The 26512-nt window shown below is 38.7% G+C and overlaps 1 pseudogene across 1 annotated transcript; it reads left to right on the plus strand.

The window, feature by feature from the left end:
• Positions 1-18579: 18579 nt before the first annotated feature.
• LOC114301551 (phosphoribosylformylglycinamidine cyclo-ligase, chloroplastic/mitochondrial-like) lies at positions 18580-25297 on the plus strand (annotated as a pseudogene). Its single transcript, XR_014338368.1, has 8 exons — positions 18580-19187; positions 21251-21345; positions 22441-22541; positions 22605-22664; positions 23281-23453; positions 24298-24400; positions 24498-24656; positions 24885-25297. The product of XR_014338368.1 is annotated as a phosphoribosylformylglycinamidine cyclo-ligase, chloroplastic/mitochondrial-like (transcript).
• The last annotated feature ends 1215 nt before the right edge of the window (positions 25298-26512 follow it).

The raw sequence follows: 26512 nt of genomic DNA on the forward strand, positions 1-26512 counted from the left end.
GGCATCTATTTCACCGAACTGGCTGTCGAAGAAGTTCCCACCACCTCTAAGCCTCGGGGGGTCAAAATTCCTCGTTGGGAGGATATCAAAGATGACAAGGAGCCAAGGGCAGAATCAAGTAAACGGGCAATCTCTAGACCAGAAAGTCCGCCTATTCCTCGAAAGGTGATGAAAGTCCGAGAATGGGGCAAGATGGTGTACTATTTATGAAGGTGCGGGGAGTCGGTTTCTTCAGTCACCGACTCCGAGTCAAAAGAAGAGCCTCTTGATAATGACATAGTGATAAAGCATGTAGTGGCTCAAGAATGCATGCAAGATGGGTTGAAGCCTCAGCCCGAACAACTTATTGAAATAGATCTGAGTGATGGACAAGATGCTCCAAGGTCGGTATTCATAAGTTCGAGCCTTAGCCCAGAGAGGCGGGAACAGTTGTTAAAGTTGATAAGCCGGTATTCAGATGTGTTCGCTTGGTCATATAAGGAAATGCCCAGACTAAATCCTGACCTAGTCTCCCATTATCTTGATGTGCTCCCAAACTCCAAGCCAATTAAGCAAGCTGCCCGAAAATATCATCCGGATCTCGAAGAGAAGATTAAGGAGGAGATTGAAAAACTTCAACAAGCAGGTTTCATTCGGCCAATACAGTACCCCACATGGTTGGTAAACATAGTGCCAGTAAAGAAGAAGAATGGTCAAATCAGAGTATGTGTAGACTTTCGAGATTTGAACAAATCTTGCTCGAAGGATGAATTCCCTCTACCACACATCGACACCCTCGTAAATGCCACCTCGGGACACCAGATGTTCTCATTCATGGATGGATTCAGCGGATACAATCAGATTAAGATGGCTGAAGAGGACGCAGAAAAGACCGCTTTTAGAACACCTCTCGGAAACTTCTTCTATACAATCATGCCTTTCAGACTCAAGAATGCCGGAACAACTTACCAAAGGGCTATGACTGCAATCTTTCATGACATGATCCATCATGAGGTGGAAGATTATGTTGATGATCTAGTGGTGAAATCCAAGAAAGAAGAGGACCATCTCCGAGACCTTGAGAAAGTATTCAAGAGGTGCCAGAAATTCAAAATGAGGATGAATCCTCTCAAATGTGCTTTCGGGGTGACGGCTGGGAAGTTCCTCGGGTTTCTTGTACATAGGCATGGTATCGAGGCAGATGAAGACAAGGTCAAGTCTATCAAAGCAATGCCTCCCCCACATTCTCAGAAGGAATTAAAGAAGTTCCTCGGGAAGGTGTCTTATATTCAAAGGTTTATCCCAGCATTGGCAGAGATCTCTGCCCCTTTCGGTTCGTTGTTGAAAGGAGATGCCAAGTTCGAGTGGAACCAAGAGCACCAAAAGGCCTTCGAGAGAATCAAGGCGGCCTTGACCTCGCCTCAGACCATGATAGCCCCGCAGCCCGGGGTACCTCTAATGTTGTACTTAACTTCAACCCCCAAGTCCATAGGGGCATTATTGGTCCAAGATGTAGATGGAGCAGAACGCCCGGTGTATTACATCAGCTGGAAGATTCGAGGAGCAGAAGTCCGATATACTTTAGTAGAGAGACATTGTTTAGCTTTGGTATTCACTGCCCAAAAGCTCAAACATTACTTCTTAGCACATCAGATTCAGATTGTTACTAGAAGTGATCCAATCCGATACCTCCTCAGCAAGCCTGCTCTAACCGGGAATGTGGCAAGATGGTTGTTAGCACTGGGTGAATTCGAGATCACATGTGTAGCTCCCAAGGCAATCAAAAGCCAAGCCTTAGCCGATCTCCTTGCCCAATTTCCAAGTGGTGACTATGAACCAGTGAATGAAGAATTAAGAGGAGAGGTGCATGCAGCTATGGTTTCCGAGGAAAGCTTTTGGACCTTGAGCTTTGACGGAGCAGTAGCCGGAGGTAAAGGAGGAACCGGGATAGTCCTTACAAGCAAAAGTGGGGAAAAATTATATTTGTCTTATAAATTGGATTTCCATTGTTCGAATAATGAAGCCGAGTATGAGGCTCTTATTTTAGGCTTGATAGCAGCTGAGAAGCACAGTATCAAGAAGATTCGGATTTGGGGGGACTTAAAGCTGATAGTGAAGCAAATTTCAGGACAGTTCGTCTTAAAGGAGCCTGCCTTGGCCACATATCGAACAACAGTCCAAAGGCTTCTTGACAAATTTCAGAAGGTCGAAATAGAGCATGTGCCTCGCTCCGACAACAAGTTTTCAGATGCCCTCGCAACATTAGGGGCAGGAGTTGACATTTCAGAAGAAGAGGCGACAATTGTTATCATAAAGAGAACAGAAGCTTCAATAATACCCGAAGGCAAAGACCTTCCAGAGGACTGAAGAGGAGAAATCCTCGAACAACTCAGACGCAAAGTTGGAAAATTGACTATGGCCAAGCTTGCCCAATTCATAATTATTCAAGGTGAACTTTACTTCCGAGGGGGTACCGGATTCCTAGCCCGATGTGTTGGCCAACAAGAAGCAAGCTTCCGACTACAACAGATCCATGAAAAGTCTTGCGGGGATGGGGATATCAGTCTGTACAGAAGAATCCAAAGACAAGGCTATTATTGGCCCGGATGGAAAAGGACTCGAATCAATTACAGAAGGAACGCCCCAAGTGTCAGTCATACATCCGGGAGGATGAGAGTTGTTTTGAAATTGATACCCCTGACTGGAGGCAAGTCTACATTGACTATCTCAAAGAGGGAACACAACCTGAAAGCCCAAGGGACATTGCACACCTCAAGAGGAGAGCAAGGCGGTACTTTCTTGATCAAAACAAGCTTGATAGAAGAAGTATTGAGGGCACTCCCCTGAGATGTCTCTCCAAGGAGGAGTCGGATCTAGTCCTCGGAAGAGCCCACGAGATTGAGCATCAAGGAGGGGCTAGGCTGTTTGAGCAACTTATTGACCTTGGGTATTACTGGCCGACCATGGAATCAGATGCGTCCCATTACGTGAAGAGGTGCCAAACTTGTCAGAAACACAGAAATTTGATCCATGCTCCAACTGTAGACCTGCATAGTATTCGAACGCCATGGCCGTTCCATACCTAGGCCTTTGATCTGATAGGGCCCATCTCCACACCTTCTAAGGGGTACAAGTGGATTCTCGCAGCTACAGAATCAAGCACAAAGTGGGTCGAAGCAATCCCTCTAAAGAAAGCTACGGGTCCCGCAGTCTCGAACTTCATCAAGGAAAATATCATTTTCCGATTTGGAGTACCAAACACCATCCTCTTGGACAATGGCACTCCCTTCATAAACAAATATGTGAAGAGCCTCCTAGAGACTTACCAAGTGAAGCATCACAAATCCACACCCTACTATCCAAAAGGGAACGGGCAAGCGGAGGCCACAAACAAGACACTGATAAGGATTCTGAGTAAGATGATGGATGAATTTGGGGGGACTTGGTTCGAACAGTTGATAGTAGCCCTATGGGCGTATCGCACTTCAAAGAGAAAGCCAACTCAAGCAACTCTTTACTCCCTTGTGTATGGGTCCGAGACAGTGTTACTTATAGAGTTGGAAACAGCATCTACTCGAATGGCTCTAGTCTCGGGGATGGTACTAGAGCCTCGAACCACCAGATTGGAAGCATTAGAGGAAAAGCATGACAGAGCTGCAAAAGTCATGGAAAGGTATCATAAGTCCATCACCCGGGCCTATAATCAGACTGTGGTGCCAAGAAAGTTCGAAGAAGGTGATCTATTATGGAAGATTGTAGACCCAATCATGCGAGGACAACCCTTGCCCAAGTTTTCTCCAAAATGGGAAGAGCCCTACAGGGTGGTTCAGGCAAGCTTAAGCGGGTACTACAAGCTTGTAAGGGTTGAAGATGGCTTCTGAACTGGCCCACTCAATGCAAAGTTTATCAAGAATTACTACCCGTAGTTAGACTCATCTATGTTGAAATTCATTTTCATTTTCCTACTTTGTCTAAAAGTTGTATTTCCCTTACGTTATGAAGAAGCTGGTTTTCTTTATGATGTATGTTTTATCCCATCACTTGCAGTGAATTTATTATACTTTTGTCAAGAAAGTTGAAGAATTAATGAGAATATTTCAGCTTTTATAAACATGTGTATATGATTGTTCTTTCCATTGTATCATTTGAAATAAATATTTTATCAAGTAGAATGAGAAAACAATGCGAAAATATCCAAACAGCAAAGATTTTGTCATTTCATTGCATTGTCCTAGATAAAAACATTTATATCAAAAGGGGCAAGAAAGTAATGATAAAAAAAAACTCAATCTCTCCTAAAAACACCCTCGAAGAAGCTGCTCGTCACATCTACATCCGGAGGACAAACAGCAGAGTGTGCTTCTAAAGTCTCCAAGGCCCGAGCATAGCCTTACTCAAGTTCACGAAGAGTTGCCTTTGTCTCATCTATAGAGGTCCAATAAGAGGCAAGCACAGACAAAATTTCCTCCCGATGACTGGCGTTTGAAGCTACATCCAGGCGCTTCCGAAGCCATGATAAATCCACTTAGTGACGCTCCATGTCAGAGATCCCCTGATACGCTATCTCGACTACTTTCCCATTAAGGTCACACAGCCGTTGCCTGTCCAAGCTATATAAGATGGTGGCAAAAGACTCGAGAAGAGCAGTCTGAATGAGTGGACATTAGCAAGCAAATAAAGCAAAGGTCTCTGGGTAACTCGAATGCACAAGCTGTAGAACTGAAGCAAACTCAGGAGCTACCCAATAACGGAGAAATGATACTTTGCCAGAAGCCGAAGGAGGAATTGGGGTCGGAAAGCTACTAGTCTCAGGAATCTCCCGAATGTCTAGCGGGTTAGATGAACCACCCCGAGGGGTAACTTTCGGTAGAGGTCCTGAGCCCGAGAATGCAGAGCGATAAGGGGAAAGACCAAAAACATCACTATCAAAGTGGAAATCGCTGAGATTCAGATCCAAAACATTCGAAGGAACTGGCGATGAAGAACCTCTAGCAGTCGTCTCAAAGGTAAGTGTCTCCCCTTGAGAAAGAGAACCACGAGGAGTCACAAAGAGAGTCAGAGCAGAGTCCAAGGCAGGTGAAGGCAGGACCCCGGTGACAGCTAACACTGAAGAAAAGATAAGGAAGTCTTATTAGGAGTAAGTAACAGTAAAGCCATTTGAGTAAAGATTTCTCACAGATAGAAATACATGACAAACTTCAGAAAGAAAGATTACCAGAAGGACCTTTAGCAGTCGTCTCAAAGGCAGGTGTCTCCCATTGAGAAGGAGAACCACGAGAAGTAACAAAGAGAGTCAGAGTAGAGTCCGAGGTAGGTGAAGGCAGGACCCTGGTGGCAGCTAACACTGAAGAAAAAAAAAAGAAGTCTTATTAGGGGCGGGGAACAGTAAAGCCATTTGAGTAAAGATTTCTCACAGATGGAAGAACATGACAAACTTCAGAAAAGAAGATTACTAGAAGGAGAATCATTATGCAAAGCCGGAGCAACTGAAGGACTCTTAGCATCAACAAAGTCACTTGGCCGTACAGAGGGCACCTGATCGATCTCAATGTCTAATGAAGCCTGAACAATAGCAGTCATCCCTGAAGAAGGAAGGAGGGCCGGAGGATGAGAATCACCATAAGTGCCAGAGCGAGTCTCAGAAATTTCTAGCACATCCACCTCCACACCATTCCCAGAGGCGCACCTCATCTCTACATTGATTCTAGAAGCATGACCTGCGGCATCAATTTCTGTGGCATCAGTCCCTTCAGCAATCTCAACATCAGAATGGCGAGCCCCGACAACCTCGTCACCAAGATAGCGTTCCTCCTCAGTTACGATAGGACGGTGACGACGCATGCGCGGGATAAGGCCACAAAAATGATCGGAGGACTCAACCTCATTATCATCATCATCATCTATAGCCGCTATACGAGGGGTGCGCATCTTTATAAGTCTTGCAGACAAAGGGAGGGTGTCGTCCAAGTCTGAATCCAGCCTGGTGGAGGAAGCATGGCCGTAGCCATGGTACTGAGAACGTCAACAGCCGTAGGGTCCTACACAACAAGGGAAAATAAAAAGTGTTCACTTAAGAAGGTCTAGTCGCAAGAAGGAAAGTAACTTCAAATCAAAAATTTCGGGTACCTCATGAAGCCTTTTGGAAAGGCAAGGAGCGGAAGGACTAGCATCAGAAGTCCTCTTGTGAGCCATCTTCTTAAGGCGGGTCGTCGGAGGACCAGAGGCCTTATTCAAAGGAACTGGCTCTGGAGAAGTAATTGCCAAGCTAGAAGCAGATGCCCGAGCCGAAGGGTCAGTTGGAGCAGATGAAATGAAGAAACTCTCATATATGTGATCAGATTTCCGGCTCTCAGGTAGCCGAAGAGAAGAGTCCTTCTTATAGATCGGCGGAGGCAAACATATGGTCGGTCTGCTCTGGACAAATGCAATAAATGCATCGATATTCTTCCGCCAATATCGCCTGAAGGAGGGGGTGAAAGCCCCTACTCGGCTCAAGCCTGGCATCGTCAAAGAGCCAGATATGGGAAGCATGGTGTGTACAAGCCCGCGACTGAAGCGCCCGTAGCTCTCTGAAAATGATAATAAAGGAGGTGCTGGCCCTGGGGCACATTGATCAAACCCGAATTGACATGCTACACGGTCAGGTCTATAAATGGCACTATCAACGCCTTCCTCATGCCATACCGGTAATGAACTTGGACGGGTCATTATCACCATATCAACAAAGTGTACAGGGATGTTCTTCGGCAAAAGAAAGGACACCGAGCAGGAGGAACCATGATAAATAAGTGGTGTTGCCACACCTACCGATGGGCATACATACGGCCGTGCCACAAAGCGTCGGGGATCATCCACCAGAGTATTCAAGGATAAGGTGGAAATGGTACGTGACCAACGCGTGATCAACGGCTGGCAAGACTTCACTTTCTCAAATGTTCGAGACCCATCAGTACCGAGCACGGGGATACCATCTTTATCCACAATCTCCTGAAGAACCTCTGCCTTGAATACAGTCGGAGTGGGGGCAAACTTCTGGAACCTCTCAAAGAAGAAACAAAGCAGGAACTGGCTGTGAATGAAGGAGACAGGCTCATATCGACCCACGGAACGAACCATGTCTCGATGTAGTAGATCTAGCAGGTAATAAAGATTCCCAAGAAATAGCGGAGCCAAAGGAATCCGATCCCCTCTGAAGAGCCTAACTGCCAAGGGGAAGACAAAGGGATTGAGAGAATCCGGAGGTGTGCTCGGAAGAATGAAGAATGAAATGAAGCAAGCCAGAAATCCCAAAGCCTAGAGCCATACATCGGACCGGCCTCATAGTCTTGAGAATCGGGGTCAGCATCTCTAGCCAAGGGCTGAAGATCCTTGAAGAAGTGGCGGATCCATGCAGTATAGGAGGCATGGTCCGTCCTTACTCGACTGGTCCTCCTCGCTGAACCATCAAATGCAGAACTTCATTGGCCACAAGCTTGAAGATTTAGCTTCAGAGATTGGATCAAAGAATCATCCTCGGGGGGTGTCCGCTCAGGGTAGAAGGCATCAGGGCCGGTCACTTCTAGACGCAGCAGCATGAACACATCCTCGAGGGTGGGTCCCATCTCGTGCTGGCCAAGTATAAAGGTATGTGTCTCGGTGCTCCACCGAAGAGCCATGGCTTCAAGGCTAATATTGTTGCGACGGATGGATAGGGATCGAGATATTTTCACCGGGATCAATAACCAGGCCTCCTGAAGCCGCTGACAAAGGCTCCTGTCCGAGAGGACATCATCGACCCACTCCTGCCAACCAAAATGAGGGTTTGAAAAGGCCTTGAGCTGAGGATAACAGTATGGAAAGTCCCCTCGCTCAATCCTAAAGCGTAGCACCGAAGAAGGAGAAATAAGGGCCTCATGTCTGGAGTCAGTGTCCTCAGTGAGACATAATAGAGCTCCCTTCGGAGTCAGAAGAGAAGTGGTGGAGGTAGCCGCCCGCCAGAAGGGGTCCTTCCGGCCAAAATAAGGAGATTTCCTCCACTCAGACGCCAGAGGTACATCCCTCTCTTTCATGAGAGCCGGTTCTAATGACCCCGGGACAACGGGTTTCTTTCGAGAAGACATATGGCTGAAACAATAGGTATAAATAGCAAGGAGTTGACTGCATTAAAATTCAGAATATTGGAATTGAAGCAACACATTCGAATGAAATTTCGGCATTAACTATTCGTTTCTTAGAGAATCCATGAATTCAACAAATTCTACGAGGAATTTTTACACCAAGAATTCAGGCACGATGTCTACTATGCTAAGGGTCGCAACAATCAGTCATTTTTATAATAAGATTTACATGATGGGTTTATCAACAAATTCAACCTCAAAAGTCATCAACAATTCATTTTCTTGGGTATTTTTCAAGCTCAACAAATTGTAATACCAATGGGTGTATCATCAACATACAGAGTTCAAGTTTCTATCATCAATAAGAGGTGCAATGTCATAGGCCGTTTTGTGATGAAGTTCAAGCGGGTCATTTTCTCAAAATCACTACATTCCATATTAAAGGTCCAATTTATACGGGGCTCAAAATTTGGACAGAGTGAAGTTCAATAGCAAATTTCAGGCCCAAGATCCGAAGTATTTTACATTTCTCATCAGTAGCAAGATTCAATGGATTGTCGTGCGAATTACAGGAATATTCCTCTCAAGTCAATGTTAATTGCTCAACTCAAGTGGCAAGTATTCTATTACAAGTGCAAAATTCAGCAGCAATGGTTCAATTTATATATGCAATAGCCCAGAATTTCTTTAGCAAATTTCAAGTCAGAAAAAAAAAACATTTAAATAAATCCCACAGCCTATTTCAAAAATTGCAAAGTCCAAACAAATTCAAGCTTCACATTGGAATTTCAAATCACCAATATTATTTTTATTTTATTTATTAGAACATGGATGTATTAGAGCATGGATTCGTTTTATTTAATGTATCAGAGCATGGAAGTTCAAGCATGGATTCATTTTATTTAATGTATCAGAGTTTACAATGAGAAGGAAAGTGGGTCTTTACAAGAGTTTCCACCAAAAGGAAATTAAATAAAAAAAAAGCTTACTCACAGATTCACGCCAATGGAGGAAGAGCACGACTGGAAGTAGTGGCGAGACCACAAACGTGAGACAGATACACCTAAGGCCGACGCTGAGCTGAGCAATGCTAGGCAGGCCCACACACACGTCGCGTTGAAAGGGCAACGTGCGTAGTCGGCGCTGGACTGTTGAGGACGAAGGCCATGTTGAAGACGTAGCGGAGTCGGCGTCGATCAAGATCAACAAGATTGAGCTAGGCTGGGCAAGACCATACACGTTGCGTTGAGAGGGCGAACGTGTGTGGTCTGCGTTGGAACCGTTGAAGCCAACAGTAACCGGAGGTGGAGCAGAGAAAGGCCGATGGTGGCTTGGTCGGAGCTGGAGCAGCGAGAGGCCGACGAAAGCTGGGGCCACGACAATGCAGTCGTGTGCAAGAACTAAGATCTGGGTAATTTGAGCTCTAACAAAATATATATCATAATCAATAGATACATATGTATACATATATATTCGAAATGCTTACCAAAAGTAAAGAAGAGGAAGAACGCTGGACAGCCGTGACTGGCGGTGAAGTGGCAGCAGAGTGAAGCCAACGCCGAGCTCTGGAATATCTGGGCAGTCAAGGTCGGCGTCGGATGTAACGACGCAGAAGAGCAATGACGTTACAGAGGTCGGCATCGCGTGGGTCTGCACAACTGAGCCCGAAGTGTCTGGATTTCTAAGCTGAAATGAAGCACCCATGGTGAAATAGAGTTGGCGATGTCATACAACTGGGGTTGTGACGTCCGCAGTAGTCAGAACTGGAACGAATCAGCGGCTGGGTCATGGCGTCTGTAGCAGTCGGAGCTGGGTCTTCAGTGACGACGGCGGCAACGAGGCTTGGAGCTGTGATAAAGGTCAGTGTGCAAGCAGTGACAACCTCTGGTTTGTTGAAGAATGAGAGCATGACAGTGGTATTCGGTATTGTAGAAGCAAGGTTTTTCTTGAAGCTTGGTCTCTCGATATATATATAGAGAGAGAGAGTAGGCTGAGAGATGAAGTTGGAATGGTTTCGGCGGCTGAACAAAAAGAAAAGTTGTGAGGCTTAGGGTTTTGGACCCTTTCTTTAAATAGAAAAAGAAGGAGCATTATCCTTTGAATATTCCCTCAGGATATTCTAAATGTGTACATATGCATGTAATTGGTCTGCTGTGTGCCAAACAACAAAAATGTGAGCCTTGTGCTATTTGTTAAAAAATATGGGTGATTTGTTATTATTTGCTTGGATTAAAAACATATATATGAATATGTGTATTTTTCTCGGATGTTATAAAAATATATATTTCAGTGGCCTCAAAAAAAAAAAAAAAAAACGAGTAAAAATTTTTTTTTTTTTTGCTTGTCAATTTTATTCGTAAATTACAGTGCATCATCAACTTTATCCATAGGCTCTGTCGAGACAACATTTTTTTTTTTTTTTGGGACGTGATCGTGATGTGAAGCAGGGCCGAAGAAATGACAGTATGCATGTTCGAGAAATTTAAAATTTCTCATACACGCAAGGGGCAAATGTAAGAGGAGCTAATTTGGGCCCACTAAATTAATTAGGCCCAATACTCGGAGGTTGGTGGGCCCGAATTTATCGCAAGTCCAAGATTGGTGGGCCCGGATTTATCGCCATCAAACGGGCTGAATCGCTCTAAGCCGTGAAAGAGTTCGGATCCACGAACTTAGAGACTTACTCGAGCTAGGACTCGAAAGGGTTCGGATCCACGAACTTAGAGATCCAAAGCACTTGGCTTCGAACGGATTCAAACGTAATCTAGAAGTCGCTCCGTTAATGAGTCCTAGAACACTTGCGGGCTTAGAGCTTTCCGGGATCTACGCACCAGAACCATGGGCGTAATGGAGTTCGAACAAAGGACCTGATCCCGAGGACGATGAGTAGAGATAAATTCACTCTTCGGTTAAACTAGCCTATACTCGGGTCGAGGTGGCACGACCCCGGGGAGTCCATGAGACTCGGCAATAATTAGCGGTGGGGAGGTCCTCTAGGATTACCTCGGCCCTTTGGGATGATTGGGGATCATTGGTTAGGTGTGGCTAAGAAGAAGGGTTCGCCGAGAGGTTGATCTCCTCTTCGGGATTTTCCTCATCCTTGGAGAGGTCACCTCCTCGGACAAGGTGGTTAGAGAGAATATTCCCCATGTGCCTTGCACATGGGCTCCATCCTACATCATGAGGTGCCTATAAATAGCACCCACCCATAGCTTTAAAAGGGATGGATTTTGGAGAATTAACTCTTAGGAAAGAACTAATTTCCCTTCTCCATTATCAACCTTAAGAGTTAAAGTAGGAGATCTATGGGAGAGCCTTGCCATTATTCTTTCTCTAGCCATTTTACTTTCTTCTTCACCCAATCTCTTATCTCCATCATCTCCTTTACTCTTGTGTTTTTGAGTTGAGACTATTGAAGAATCTAAACCTCTCATCATCTTCTAGAGAATTCGAAGTTGTTCTTCAAGGATCTTCGAAGATCTTCGAATTTTCCAACTCCTTTCTTGAACCCTCTCCTACACCAGCGAATCTTGTAACAAGTCTGGCAGGAATTTGGGTTTTTTCAAGTAATCACTCGACTTTGCCAATGCTCGTCTAAGCGGTGGCTCAAACAATGCATCTTCTAAACCCTTCAAAACCTCTTTTTTGGCTTCCACCATGCTACCACAATGTTGCAGCTTTCTTGGCAAATTCACCGACTCAATCATCAAACCTGTTTTCCTCATTGCAACCACAGTGGAGTTGTTGAATCGCCTAAATACACAATTTTATAATTTGAGTCTTGTTGGAAAGTATTTGAAGGGTCATTGTTGTAATTTGAATCTCATCTGGAATCAAGCTTGAGTCTCATCTGTAATTTGAATCTTGCTGTAATTTGAGTCTCATCTGGAATCAAGCTTTAGCTTTCTAGATTGGATTCAATTGCCAAATGAATATCATTCTCGTTCAAAAATTCTGAATAATCCATGAAATTCCTAACACGAGAGCTCACAACAAGAGCTCTGTTGCCTTCTATGAGCAATCCTTCGTCCCACAAATCGTGAAAAAGCAAAGGCAAGAATTCGAAACCGAATGAATCAGACCCAATTGCTTCATAGTCAAACAAAGAACTCGGGGGTTCTCTCATGATGGAGACAATAGAAGGCAATGCAAGTATTAGAAAGACTAAAAACAGAGACCGAGACGTAACCCTTAAAACTTGTGAAGTTGGAAGCTTTATCACCAAAAGGGCATCGGAATTCAACCCGATTGTCTCTGATTTCAATTGCTTCGTCTCAATTTCTCTCTTGGACCACAACCCAATTCCATTGCAAAAAGGAGCTAAACCTAGAAGCAGTGTGATTGCCAACCATGAGCATTGGCAAAAAAGACAGGTTAAAAAAGATGTAGAGTTGGTCATCTGGTGGTCGACTGGGGATTGACCGGTCAATGTAAATTTTTCACAAATTATGCCTTGAGGTGGTCATTAGGGGGACATTAGGCCGGACGTCCAGTAAGTCTACACTCAACGGTTATGCATTGTAAATTATTGAAAGGTGCAAGACATCCTCATTTTGGTGAAAATTTTGAGCCGTTCTCAATTTGATATGTTTTGATAAAACTGTTGGAGACAAAAAAATGTGTCTTTTTTTATCAAATTCAAATTTGGTGATAAATTTGGTGAACCGTTGGAGATGACCTTAGGGTTGGATTTTATGAACGGGACTTATTTATAAGGAATGTTCTATCTTTCGATGATAAATTTATTATTGTAAAAATATTTAATAAATATAATTTAATTACTTACATTTTTTTACATCATAATTTAATACAAATTAACATAACTAGATTAGAAAAATTCATAAACAAAAATTAAAATGTTGTAATTATCTATCACTATGATAAAACTTTTAGTATTATTGCAAGTATTAAATGATCATTTCATAAATATAAGACATACTTCTAAAAAAGTCTTAAAAAAAATTCATTATCAAAACAAAGGATAGATAAATAAATAAAAATTTATTTAAGACTTATTAATAAGTAAATTTGGTTCGTAGGACCCGCTGCTGGTAATTATCCTTAGATTTTTGGGTAGATTATATATATTTCTCTTTATATTTAAAAAAAAAATACAATTGGTCTCATATTTTTAGAATGATTACAGTGATTTTTTATTTTAAAGATTTTAATTCATTATTAGAACAAAGGATAAATACATAAAAAGAAAATATTTTAAGTTTTTTTTTCATTAATAATTTATTAGTCATATAAAAAAAATAAAAATAATATTATCATTTATTTCTTATTAAAAAGCATGCTTATCTTTGTTTATTTCAACATGTATCTATTGGCATTATTTTCAGTTGCTTTAATCATGCTAAAAAAATGGATATAAATTAAATTATGGATAAACTATCAATAGATCTTAATAGTTGAACTTAATTTTCATAAAGTTTTATTGAAAATAAGTCTTAGTAGAATTGTCACTAAAAATAATTTTTTATGACAATTTTTTACATATACTGTTAAAAATTAACAATTAGTGACTTTTTTTTGTTACGATTTTTATAAATTGTCGCTAAAACTTACAATTAGTGACTTTTTTGTAACGAATTTTTTAAACTGTTGCTGAAAGTTGTAAATTAATGATTGTTTTTTGTGACGATTTTTTAAATAGTCGCTAAAACTTATAATTAGTAATATTTTTTGTGACAAAAATTTTAAATTGTCGTTAAAAATTAATATTTAATAACATTTTTTAATAATATTTAATAAAAAATATTATTAATTATCATAAAACCTATTAAATAATAAGTTCACTTAGGTCTATACGTAAGTTTCCCAATAATTATTTGTAAAACTAACTGTATTTTCTCTAAATCTTATGGTTGACTTTTTTATGACTCTTGGGATAATTATTTACTTATTTTTGGTTGTAGGGAGATGCAATGGACAACAAAAGCTAAATATAAATAGAAGGAAATATATAAACTTAAACAAGGAAGGGAGAATTACCCATTCGTAATAGTCAGAAAAATTATTTATAAAAAAGTAAATATTAATAATTATAATTATAATTTTTTTATTATTATGTAATAATTTTTGAAAATTTTCCTAAATGGTAATTTTTCCAAAAAAAGAAAGGGATGAGCTACTCTTCGTATATTTATCTCTTCATATCTATCTTGTGAAAATTTACACCCACATCAAAAATCTGAACTAGCTATTTTGTAGATCTTGCAATAAAGGTTATCAATATAAACAATTAATGGGAAATTTTTTTTAAGGTCCCTGGTATAAAGATTTTACAGTATAAATAACACTCAATATTTTCATAATGTCTAAGGTCCCTTAAGTTCATCCAGAGAAAATTGGTCCAAAGAAAATTAGTCTGGAGAAATTTTATCCCGAGAAATTCTGGACCAGAGAAATTCTAGACTTCCAAATAATTTCTCTGGGTTCAACCCAGAGAAAATTCAAATTTCTCTGGGTTCAGTTTGACCAATTTTCAAACCAGAGAAAATTGATAAATTCTGGACTTCCCAAGCCATTTCAATACAACCACTGCAATTCAATTCAAGCACCTTCAATAACAACAATGGCACACAACAAAACTATAATACAAAACTAGAAATCCAAAGAAAATTCACACAAATTCCGCATTCAGTGAAAATTCCGATCCAGAAAAATTCTAGAAAGACCAGAGAATTTCTCTGATGTTTTGCTACTGGGTTCAGTGTTGTTTATTAATGTGGTTGAGAGAATTTTCTCTGGATCAAAATTTTCTTTGTATTTTTATACAAATTAAGCATTCCAGGTTCCAGCTTGAAACCAGAGAACCCAGTGAAAATTCAGTTCAGGTGAATGGCCATGGCCATGGGAGTTTCCCTGTCTTGAAGCTGTAGCAGTGTTGATGGAATGTGAAAATCCAGTGAATTCTCCACTATACATGAACACCAATAGTAGTGCTTATACTAGTTGTATTAATAAAACAGTCAAGTCTTCTTCACAAACCCATTATTATTATTCTTACTTTCTGGTATAGTGGAGAATTCTTCACAAACCCATTATTATCAAGTCTTCTTCACAAACCCATTATCATAGATGAGATAGTTGCAACTACCTTGTAGTCTCCAACAGCAACAATAACAAATCGCAACTTTTCCAGTAACTTCATGGAATTCCACGCACAGCTGGCCTCTGAATTTGAGCTTTCATGGGCCAACATTCTCTGTGAAAATTGCTCAAGAGGAGGCAGTTGCTTCTTTGATCCTGCTACCAATTACACCGTCACTTGTTTGACCTTCGAGATTGTTGCAAAACAGATTGATTAGCGTAAGGTTCTGGGATCTCCAACGTTTCAGCATCCCGACTTGAATCGACGGGGAAGATCGTACATGAAGACCCGGAGCGGCGACGCCATTGACGGTGAAGGTGGAGCTCAATCGGCTAGAGAATGAAGTCGGGGGTGAGGAACAAGAGTTGATCTGGACAAGTCTGAGAATGGAGAAGTTTAGAGAGAGAGAGAGATGAGTTTTGATTTGGTAAGGTCAAATTTCTCTGATATATGTTTAGGACCTTAGACATCAAAAAATAATTTTGTGGATCTCTTCCATTACGAAAAGTGAAAGAGGGACCTTAGACTAATTTTTCCAAAATTAATTTCATCGAATATCTATAATTATTTAACCAAATCACATTTTATTTTATAAAATAAATAATATATATAATTATAAACTTAAACTATCTATTTTATAAAATAAAATAGGATTTATTTCGTATTTATAGTTGTATGATTAAACTGATTTTTCTTTTTAATTTTTTATTGTTTAAGATAGATAGCATTTACTATGAGACCTTGCCTTTACTATATGAGACCTTAAAAACCATTCAACTTGTTTAGTTCTGGTTTTATGAAAATTTTATTTTTTTATTTTTCGTATTTAATATTTTTAAGGGGTTTTTTTTTAGGGTCCATGGTATTAAGACTTTATAGTATAAAAGACATATAATATTTTCATAATGTCTAAGGTCTCTTAATTCTCTCCACAGAAATTCTCTCCAACCCAGAGAAATTCTCTGTTTCTCTCCAGAGAAATTTCGATTTTGTTGAAAAAAGAGTACAATCTACAAGGGCAAACCCCAAGCTATTCAAGGTTGTCTTGAGGACCACCTATATACTGGTTTACAAAACAAAAATGACAGGAACCTAATTACCTTCAAAATTGGGCTACCGTTGACAGCAACAACAGTAGGAGCTACTTGACACAGCTCCAGCAACCTATTTGTAGATATATCAGTAGCAGAGCACAAATTACACTCTAAGCAGCCACCTTAGCATGCAAAAGAAAATTTCCTTCCAATCTACGAGCTCAAGCACTTCCAAAAGGCAAGCACTCACAGCAGTCCATATTCACAGTTGAGAATACGTCACATATCTGTAATAAATAGAAATTCTAGATCCATCTTAGAGAAATTTTGTTCCCAGAGAAATTCTGGATCCATCCTAGAGAAATTCTCTTCCCAGAGAAATTCTGATTTTCTCAGAAGCCATCACCAGAGAAATTTTGGATCCATCACTAGAGAAATTCTCTTCCCAGAGAAATTCTGATTTTCTCAGAAGCCAAACAATCCATTGAAAGAAAATTAAAGACATAATTTCAGATAACACAGCTTTTGTACTTTTCTGAAAACACTTGGTGGGCATTGTTCTCAATGAATTGCTCGTTTGAATATAGTAATAATATCAATTTTTATCGGGTGTGTTTTCTATAGCCAAAAATATGAAGTTTGCTTGTTATCTGCAAGACTTTCTCACAACAAGAGCATTTTTAATTCAACAAACCAGAAATTTACTCAATCTAGAGAAATTTCCCTCTTCACTCCAGAGAAATTTACTCAATCCCAGAGAAAATCCCCTCAAACCAGAGAAATTTACTTGTTGTCTGCAATTTGATGGCTTCAGTGATTTGATACAACATTATTTTTATACTACAAAAAGAGACTTGATCCAATAACCATATTTATGTCTATATTCATAATGAATTCAACATACAAAACAATCCTTGGAATTTAGAGTTTGCAAAAAACAGAAAATGGGGAAAGAGAAGCAGCCCAGAAGAACCTCAAGTCCATGCGCCTCGGCGACCTCTGCTTCTTCTACCACTCCAGTCCCAAAGCCCGTCGCATCGTCGGTGTAGTCTCCGTCGTCCGAGAATGGTACGAAGACAATGGTGGTGCAGTGGATGTAAGGGCGGTGGGGGTGTAGAGGTGAAACTAGAGATTGAGAGAAGAGTCGATTTTGGTGTCAGAGGTGGTGAGGTGGTGACGCCGTGGATGGGTTTGGTGGCGAAGGGAGGAGATTTGAGGTCGAGGAAGGTGGTGAGGCGGCGGTTGACGGTGCCATTGGGACGACGAGAGGTGTTGACGGCGAAGGTGTAGGCGGAGAGTAAGAGTTTGATCTTCCATGGAAGGGCTGATTTGGGTTTGGTTTGACTAGCCATTGAACCTTCTTCACTTCCCTCACTCTGTTATGGTGAAGAAACCTTCTGTACAATAGTTTTATAGTATTTGATAAACTCTCGTGCTATTGGCCGTTGTGCCGGTTCCGAATGATATGTGGGATCAGATTTGTAAATTGGGTGGTGGGTTTGGAAGAGGTGAGGCGTGAGTCTGAGAGAGAGAGGGTTGAAGGTTTGAAGCTTATACCAAATTTCTCTGTAATACATGGGTATAGGGTTGAGGGACCTTAGACATTATAAAATAATATTGTGGATCTCTTTCATTATTAAAATTGAGAGAAGGACCTTAGACTAATTTTTCCTATTTTTAATGAATTTTTTTAATATTTTAAGTAATTTTTTTAAAATTTTTTTAGACACTTCTAATATAAAAACACTTAAAAAGTATAATATTTATGAAAAAAATCTTTTAAAAATACACTAAATACCAAAAAATATGAAAATTCAATATATTTTTCATATTTTTATGTATTTATTAATTTTTTGAAATATTTATTCACAAATATATTACTATTTAAATACACGCTTTTAAAAATATAAAAAAATTATTTAAAATTTTAAAAATATTTACTAAAAATAAAAAAAATAAAAAATAAAAAACTCAAAACCAAATTTTCCTTCGAATTTGGCTATTCGCGTCTCATTCTGTCATCGCGACGAGACCCCCAATGGCCGAATCAGCATCTCCTCCTTGTATTTTCTCTTTACAATTTTTTTATTTTCATTCAACTTACTTTTAGATTCAATTTTAATAATTTAAATTATTTATATTTTAAGATTTATTTAGTATATCATACTTGTAAAAGATTAAATTGATCAGATATCAAAAAGCACGTATTCAGAAAATTCGAATTAAAAATTATTTTTTTAAAAAATTTAATAAATAATTTTCTGAACATATATTTTTAAATATCCAACCAACTTAATTTTTTATAAATATAATACATTAAACAAATTTTAAAATACTAACGATTTAAATTATTAAAATTAAACCTAAAAATATACCCAGCAAGTAAAAAATGCAAAGAGGAAATGCGAGGGATCTTGATTCCCATTGGCCAGCCTCCCCAACTCTCACTCCAACCACCACCACCACCACCACCACCACCTTCTTCTCTGGCAAAGCTCTCCGTCCTGCTCCGGCGACCACGGCAGTCACGAACCCTAGTTTACCAATTCAAGCGCAAAGTTCTACGACAATCAACCTCTCTTCTTGCTCTCCCTGTGCATTTTTCCTTCTCCGCCATGACCACGACCTTTGAAGCAACAAACACAAAGTGTTCGTCAACATGTGTTGCGGATTTCATTGCACACTCTCCACATAAACCCTATATCTCCGGACCCATCTTCAATTGCTTGTCAAAGAGGTTTCTTCCATTACCATTAACTTCTAAACAAGTGGGTTCTAGAAAAATTACAAAGGGTGGGTCAATTACGGTCTCAATGTCAAGCTCAAGCAACAACCACAGTGAAAGTAGTGGTAGTAGTAGTGGTGGTGGTCTTACATACAAGGATGCTGGTGTTGATATAGATGCTGGGTCAGAGCTTGTTAAGAGAATTGCAAAAATGGCACCTGTGACTGGCGGCTTCGGAGGACTTTTCCCTCTTGGTACGCCTTTTTCTGTTCTTTTGTATTTTCAATTCTTAGAGTTAGATGTAGTATGTATGAAATTTGGGATCTTGATTCAATTCAACACTTCTACTCATGGATTTGGTAAGGAAAAGGGGAAGAAATTGTAAAGAAAATCATTTTATTACTTTGGTTACCATGAAAACCATGAAGAAAAATAACCATTAGGGAAGTTTAATGCCTGTTCTTTTTTTCAATTTTTTATTATTTCATAAAAAAATTTGTAATCTATTTTAGTCCTTTTCACAATTTTTTTTTTGGACCTTTGGAATTGCAAAGACAACGCTAGGTAACAAATATTTTTTCAGCCATGCATTCAATTTGATATGTATACTCATACAAAACTTTTGCAAACTCTTATAGGGTCTTTGTTCTGGAACACCAGGATTACCTTAATGGAGTTGGGTGTCTATTATCTATATACCGAGTCACATGATGAAGTGGGATGAGTTTATGTTGAATTTGATTGGAGGATCCAGACTACAGCAAGAGATTAAACACTGACCTACTCGTGCAAGCAGATAGTAAACTGTAATGACTACATAGTCATGCTGGTTTTTGGTCAATAATATAATTCTTTAACCATCTCTTTACTTTTATCTCTTAGAATGCTAATGTTAGGCTGATGATAAATCTATGACTTGGGTTATTGAACAGCTCCAATGCCTGTCACCTATGAAGCACCGACAACGACACGGACACGGAACACGGCAATTTTCAAAAAATAGGGACATGGACACGGCGGGGGACATGGCGAATTATTTTTTTATCTTTTATTTAATATATTTTTATGTGTTATGTAGATTCATATTACATTCATCCTAAATCAAAATTAACAAATACTAACATGGTAACATTAATTCAATAAATATAACAACTACATTTAAACAAATTAATAGATCATCAATTCACAAAAAAGTCATAATAAACGATAATAAAAACTAAAACGAGAAGGGGAAAACATTCAACATCCAACAATATTCTTCACAAAAGTACTAAATAAGAGAGGCAAAAAAAGAAAAAAGCGAGCCCCGCAGTGTCCCCTACGAAAAAATCATTAAATTAAAGGGACACACCATCTGGCGTGTCCTCGGCGTGTCGGACACCGCCACAGCACCGATTTTGGAGTGCCCATGCTTCATAGCCCGTCACATAGCTGTAAGAGAGGATTTCTTTACCTTTCATTATCTAAGGTGACAGCTTTGCTTTGGTCAGCCATTGGTCAATTAGGAAAAAAAATAAACACAAGAAAATATGATTCAATTGTGTTTTCAAATGAATCCATTGAATTGTTGATTTTTTTTTTATTATAAAATTTTATATTATTATTAGTAAAAGCGATTTTTAATTGAAGATTTACATGTATTTCACCAGAAAATCATTGAGAAACAAAAGGTTTGGTAAATGTTATCAATGTTACCATAGTAATCTATTCCATGCTGCATTGATAAAACTTTTTACTGTTATATGCTTTAAATCAATTAAGCACTGCACACAATCAGTGTGATAAAAGTTTTGGAGTTGCAAATGGTTTGAAATCAATTCCTTTTCAATATTTGCTGCTATGCCTTTGCACATTTTTTGTTTGTAGATGTCAAGGTATTTGCAAGGTAGTTCGTATCATGCTTCGTGTCATGGTTCATTTGTTTCCGAATTGTCTTTTACTCTTTTTGTACTAACTGAGATGACCAATGAAAGATTTACCAACACAAGAGTTCCAAGATTACATTTTCTCATGATTTGCATGCTTTCTTTTCTCAACATGTATAACATAGCAGATGTTTGGGTGTTTCATTCTGGGTATTTTTGCATTAAGTCTTGATTGATCATTCAGATTGCCCCTAACTGTGCATGTGTAAACCAGGTAATCATATGAACTAGGAATTAAGGCATGGTTGCTGATGCTTGCCTCTTTTATAGTGATTCCTCTTTCTCTAATTTCCTTTTTTTCTTCTTTTGTTTCCCATTCAATTAAGAGTTGTTTGTTTGCTAATTTCTGCCCTCTTTGTGTGGATGTGTTTTTTTTGTTTTTGATTGAATAGGGGATTCCTATCTTGTGGCTGGTACAGATGGAGTAGGAACTAAACTTAAGCTCGCTTTTGAAACTGGAATTCATGAGACTACTGGCATTGATCTGGTAAAGTTTATAATGTCTCTCATGTTCTTTTGTTTTGTCTTCCTCAAAAATCTTTTGGTAAATTATATTGATTTTGTCCGTTAAGGAGTTGACGATTGGTAGAAATTTCATATATACCCTACATTGTTATACAAAAAATTAATTTTTTTCAGTGACATGTCATTTTGATTAAATTGACCTTTTGCCCATGATACCTTACCAAATTTATCACACTTTGCCACTATTTTATTCACTTTCTACTTGTCTCTCTATCACCACCCATTTTTTAATCTCTAAACTACATTATTGCTATCAATGTCTTTCCAAAACTAGATTTCAGAAACACAATTTGTTATGCTTGATTTCTTTCATTTTGTGAGAACCCCCCAAAACCAAAACCCAACACTATGTGGCTGCTACAATTAAACCAATTGAACCCCAACTCTGCACCCACCACTAGTGCCTCACTTGATCACAACCACACTATAAGTACCAAACCATCATCCCCTTCAGCCACACCACATCACCAAACATTTAATCAAAAGTTGGAGTTGGTGATGAAAGAGGAGAGGTTTTGTGTACTGAGGAGATGAGAGATGAAGAGAGATTTTAGATTGGTTTTTTCTTTTAAGAATTGATTAACATATTTCATATGAAGTATGGTGTGTTTGTTTGATTTAATGGCTGACTATAGATTTTTTAACCACACTTAAATTGACCCATCTTAAAAAATATTTCAACCTGCCCAACTCGCACTGCTAATCCTTCCAAATTCTGCAGGCAGATCATATCAGGGCTGTTTGGGAAGGTTAGACTTATTTTGCATAGCCCTATCCATTTTCATTTTTGTGCTGATGATGTCAATAAGATTCCCTCAACGACCTCAATGGGAGGGGTAAAACTAAAATGCCGTTAGAAAACTCAGGAAGGGGGTACTTATCCAAAAAAACAAGCCAACTTAGGAAGGGGATGTAATTTCTAGAACCATATGGGTACTAACGTATTAGCTAAAAAACCTCTTTGAGGTCAATGTAATTTACCCAAAAGCTTTTTACTTGCAAAAAATGTTATGTTTTTGCCACTCATATGAAGCTTCCTAACACTTTTCCTCTCTAGGTTGCAATGAGTGTCAATGACATCGTTACTTCCGGAGAAAACCTTTATTTTTCCTTGATTACTTTGCCACAAGCCGTCTTGATGTTGATCTTGCTGAAAAGGTATACATACACTTTTGTTCCTTGGTTTCTAAAATTGTAATTATTTATTTTTGTGCTATTCAGGTTATAAAAGGTATTGTTGATGGTTGCCAACAATCTGACTGCGCACTTTTGGGGGGAGAGGTATTTTCAGTAACATTTTAGAGCCTTTCATATATATATATATATATTATTTCTAGTATATATACATGACAAGTTGGTGTGCTTTTTAGTGTTGAGCATGATGGAAAGGAAAATGTTAATGCCAGGCACTAGAGACATTTTTTATTTTTTTGGTAGCCTGATAATTGTGACATTTTCCCATGAATTCTCTCTCCGTTGGATGGTCTTTAATTGAGTAGGAAAATTAGTATTTAGATGACCCAAAATAGTTGGGACAAGGCTTTGTGAGTTCAGTATGTTGTTGGTTGAAATTTGGAGACGTGGCTGTTTTATCATGCATGCTGATGTCAGTTGATTTAACTTGTTTGTTGGAAATATTTTTAACTCAATTTTAGTGATTTTCTTATTGTTCATGATTTGGAAGAATAGAATTTGACAAGTTAGTGTGCAGGATCTATCGTAGTTAAAAAACTCAATAGTTAAGAGGTTTTGGATTTTGTGCATGTGTGCTCATGAGTGTGTTTGTCTGCCTGTTTCTTCTTTTGTCAATATATAAGAAATCTAAGAAATTGGGTAATTGTGGAATAAAAACTTATTTTTAAGCTGTACTCAGTCCATCACAATATGTGCATTTCAGACTGCAGAGATGCCAAATTTTTATGCAGATGGCGAGTATGATCTTAATGGTTTTGAGGTTGGTATTGTAAAACGGGATTCAGTTATTGATGGGAAGAACATCACTGTTGGAGATGTCCTCGTCGGCTTGCCATCTAGTGGAGTTCATTCCAACGGTTTTTCTCTTGTTAGAGGGTTTGCCTTTGCTTTGGTTGTTTGTGGCTTACACTTGTCATTGAATGGTAAAGTTCTTATAATTAGCTCCGATAAATGAATGTTTTTTTTATAAGTCAAATATGTAAAAACTTATTTAAGTTTCAGTCACAAATATAGGTAAAACATTATTTTGCCGATGCCCACTGTAACCCCTCCCTCCTCCACCGTGACCTTCACCCGCCCTCTTCCTTGTTGGTTCCCCTGTTGCAGCTCCTTCCCTTCCTCACCCACCACAATCCCCTCTCTCCCCCCTCCATCACTGGCCCTCCCCTCTCACCCATCATAGTAAGGTAGTGATAACTCCAATCATTGTCGGATTGGTGTATAAATTGTGTTTCGATCTTAATATGTTGAATATATTTCCGTTGTTCATAATATCAATGGGGTTCATAATATATTTCTGTTGTTCATAATATGTTGAAACAGATATTGTAGAAAATGACATTAGTGATAGAGAGAGCTTGATCAAGAGTCATCAGATTGGTTGCTTGATCTCTTCACCGGCCTTTACCACTGGAAAAAACTCCACCACGCTGTGATGGAGAATGACGGAAAGGAGCAGCGACGTAAAAATGACCTTTTGCATATGTTTTTAACTTGTTAATAAATAAGTTCTTGAACAACATTTTCCACTTAATGGAGTTAAATGTAATAAGTTGACACCATTCACTGTCTTAAGTGTAATAATCCCTTTTTTTTATTATTAAGATCACTGATGAGCGCCTCAATTACTCAATATCTAAATTGATATTTGCCACATACACTTTCTTTTAGACCCTTTGTGCTAAAACTTAATATCTTTACTTATGGTGGATATTTATAGGGTTCTGGCTCAAAGTGGCGGTTCTCTGAACAACCAACTTCCTGGTGAAACTGTTACATTAGGGGAAGCTCTGATGGTCCCGACTGTTAAATATGTTAAGCAGGTCATCACTCACATCCATCCCGCTTAATTTTGATCCATTTTGTTGCTTTTATTTGTTGCTATCTTCAAGATCTAACATTTTGTTTCTCTTGAAAAAGGTGCTTGACATAATTAGCAAGGGAGGCGTGAAGGGAATAGCCCGCGTCACAGGTGGTGGTTTTACTGATAACATACCTCGAGTGTTTCCAAAAGGCCTTGGAGCTCTCATTTATAAGGACTCTTGGGTAATCCTTCCAGTGTTCAAATGGATACAGGAGGTAAAAAAAAATTCTCAACCTTCATTTGGAAGATTGAACATATTTTTTTCCAGCAGTATATCGTGCTCGACTGTCAGATTTTTGATGAGTTATGTGATAGTGACTTGATAATACTTCAATCCTTTATTGAGAAAAAACTATGGATCTTGTATACAAACAATTGATGCGTTGTTGCATATAAATTTCTTGCCTTTAAATTTTTATTTTTTATTTTTCTCCCCTCTTTAGGCAGGAAAAATAGAAGACGCTGAAATGAGGCGGACTTTTAATATGGGTATTGGGATGGTTCTCGTTGTCAGTCTGGAGGCAGCCCATAGAATACTAGGGGATGCGAAGGGGGCATATACAGCATACCGCATTGGCAAGGTTGCAAGTGGTGACAGTGTTAGTTATCGATAAAATGTCTGACTTTTATGTCTTGCAATGCTGCTAAGGTTTTTTGGGGGGGATCAGTTTGATGAGTTGAGATATACAATGGATTTTGGCCTTTTTATTTTTATTTTTAATTTTTATATGGCTCCTACTTAATTTTGTTGTTTTGACTTGAGCAGTTGTGTCTGAAAATGCTTGAAGATGGTGTATTTTACTTGTATCATGGACAATTTTTGATTTGTCCCAAACATTGCCAAATTGTTCTCTCCTCTCCACCGGATAAACTAGCACTGTGAGATGTTAATTGCGTTTAGACTGTGAAAGTGAACCTGAGGGTACCGGATCTGGGGTGCCTGCTGTGTGCTGGCTTATGGGCTCATTTCGGAGTTTGGTTTGATAATCTAAACCGTTGCATTTTAGAATATGAAAAATGATTTGCACCCCCAGTTTTGAAGACCCCCATTGACCCCCAGCTGATGTGGTGGCACGCGATTGGTTGAATTTTTTTTTTTTTTTTTGATTTTCCCTTGGTCCACAGCCTCCCACGTGGAGTGGGGGTGCTGGGGGTCACCCCCAACTGGGGGTCCCTAGCACGGCTCTTAGACTATATCAAGTAGATCATATCTATAAAAAATGAAGTTAATCGGATATCGTTAACCTTTTTATCTTCTCATATTTGTATCTACAAAAATAAATGATATTGCGATTTAAATTATTAAAATGAATACAAATGTGAGTAGATGAAAAGGTTAAAAATATCCGATTAACTTGATTTTTTATAGGTATGTTCTACTTGATGTACTGTAAAATGTGTACGGTTTGGATTATCAAATCGGACCTCGAAATGAGCCCAATACATGGTGTTTTATGTACTGCAGGTATAACAAACCTAAAGGCCTTACTTAGCGCTTATGAGCCAAATACATGGTGTTTTAACTTAATTTCTATGATCTAAGTAAGTGTCCATTGCTTTTTATGTTAGATTTTAGGAGACAACAAGACAAGTTTTACAACGTAAATAGTATGGATCATTCAAAGCATCTCTAACTCACATTTTATATTGACACTTTTTATATCTTCATATTTGATGGATTTTCATTTTCAACCCATCTAAAATTATCTCCATTTAATAAGACTGATTCTTCCTCTAAATATAGAGATGAAAGAGGATGAAAAATGAAGGATGATCTTCAAAACCCTATTCATTTTGTAAATACCAATTTTGTCTTCAATACATTTTCTTTTCACCAATCATATCTTTTTGTATTTTTTGTTAGTTGTCATAAGATACAGATAACTTTTGATAAGTACGTCTAATTTTTATAAATTTGGTATCATTAAAAAATTAAAATCGTATCTTTAAAATGAATATAATTTTTAATATATTTAACAAAAATTTGAAAATCAAACATTTATTATTAGTTACTGGTTGGAGAATCTAAATTCATCACCACTATTTATGATTTTAGTTAATTTTAATGAAC

This window comes from Camellia sinensis, chromosome 8 (assembly GCF_055761805.1).
Source record: "Camellia sinensis isolate YWXY chromosome 8, ASM5576180v1, whole genome shotgun sequence".
In the NCBI taxonomy this organism is placed as follows: domain Eukaryota; kingdom Viridiplantae; phylum Streptophyta; class Magnoliopsida; order Ericales; family Theaceae; genus Camellia; species Camellia sinensis.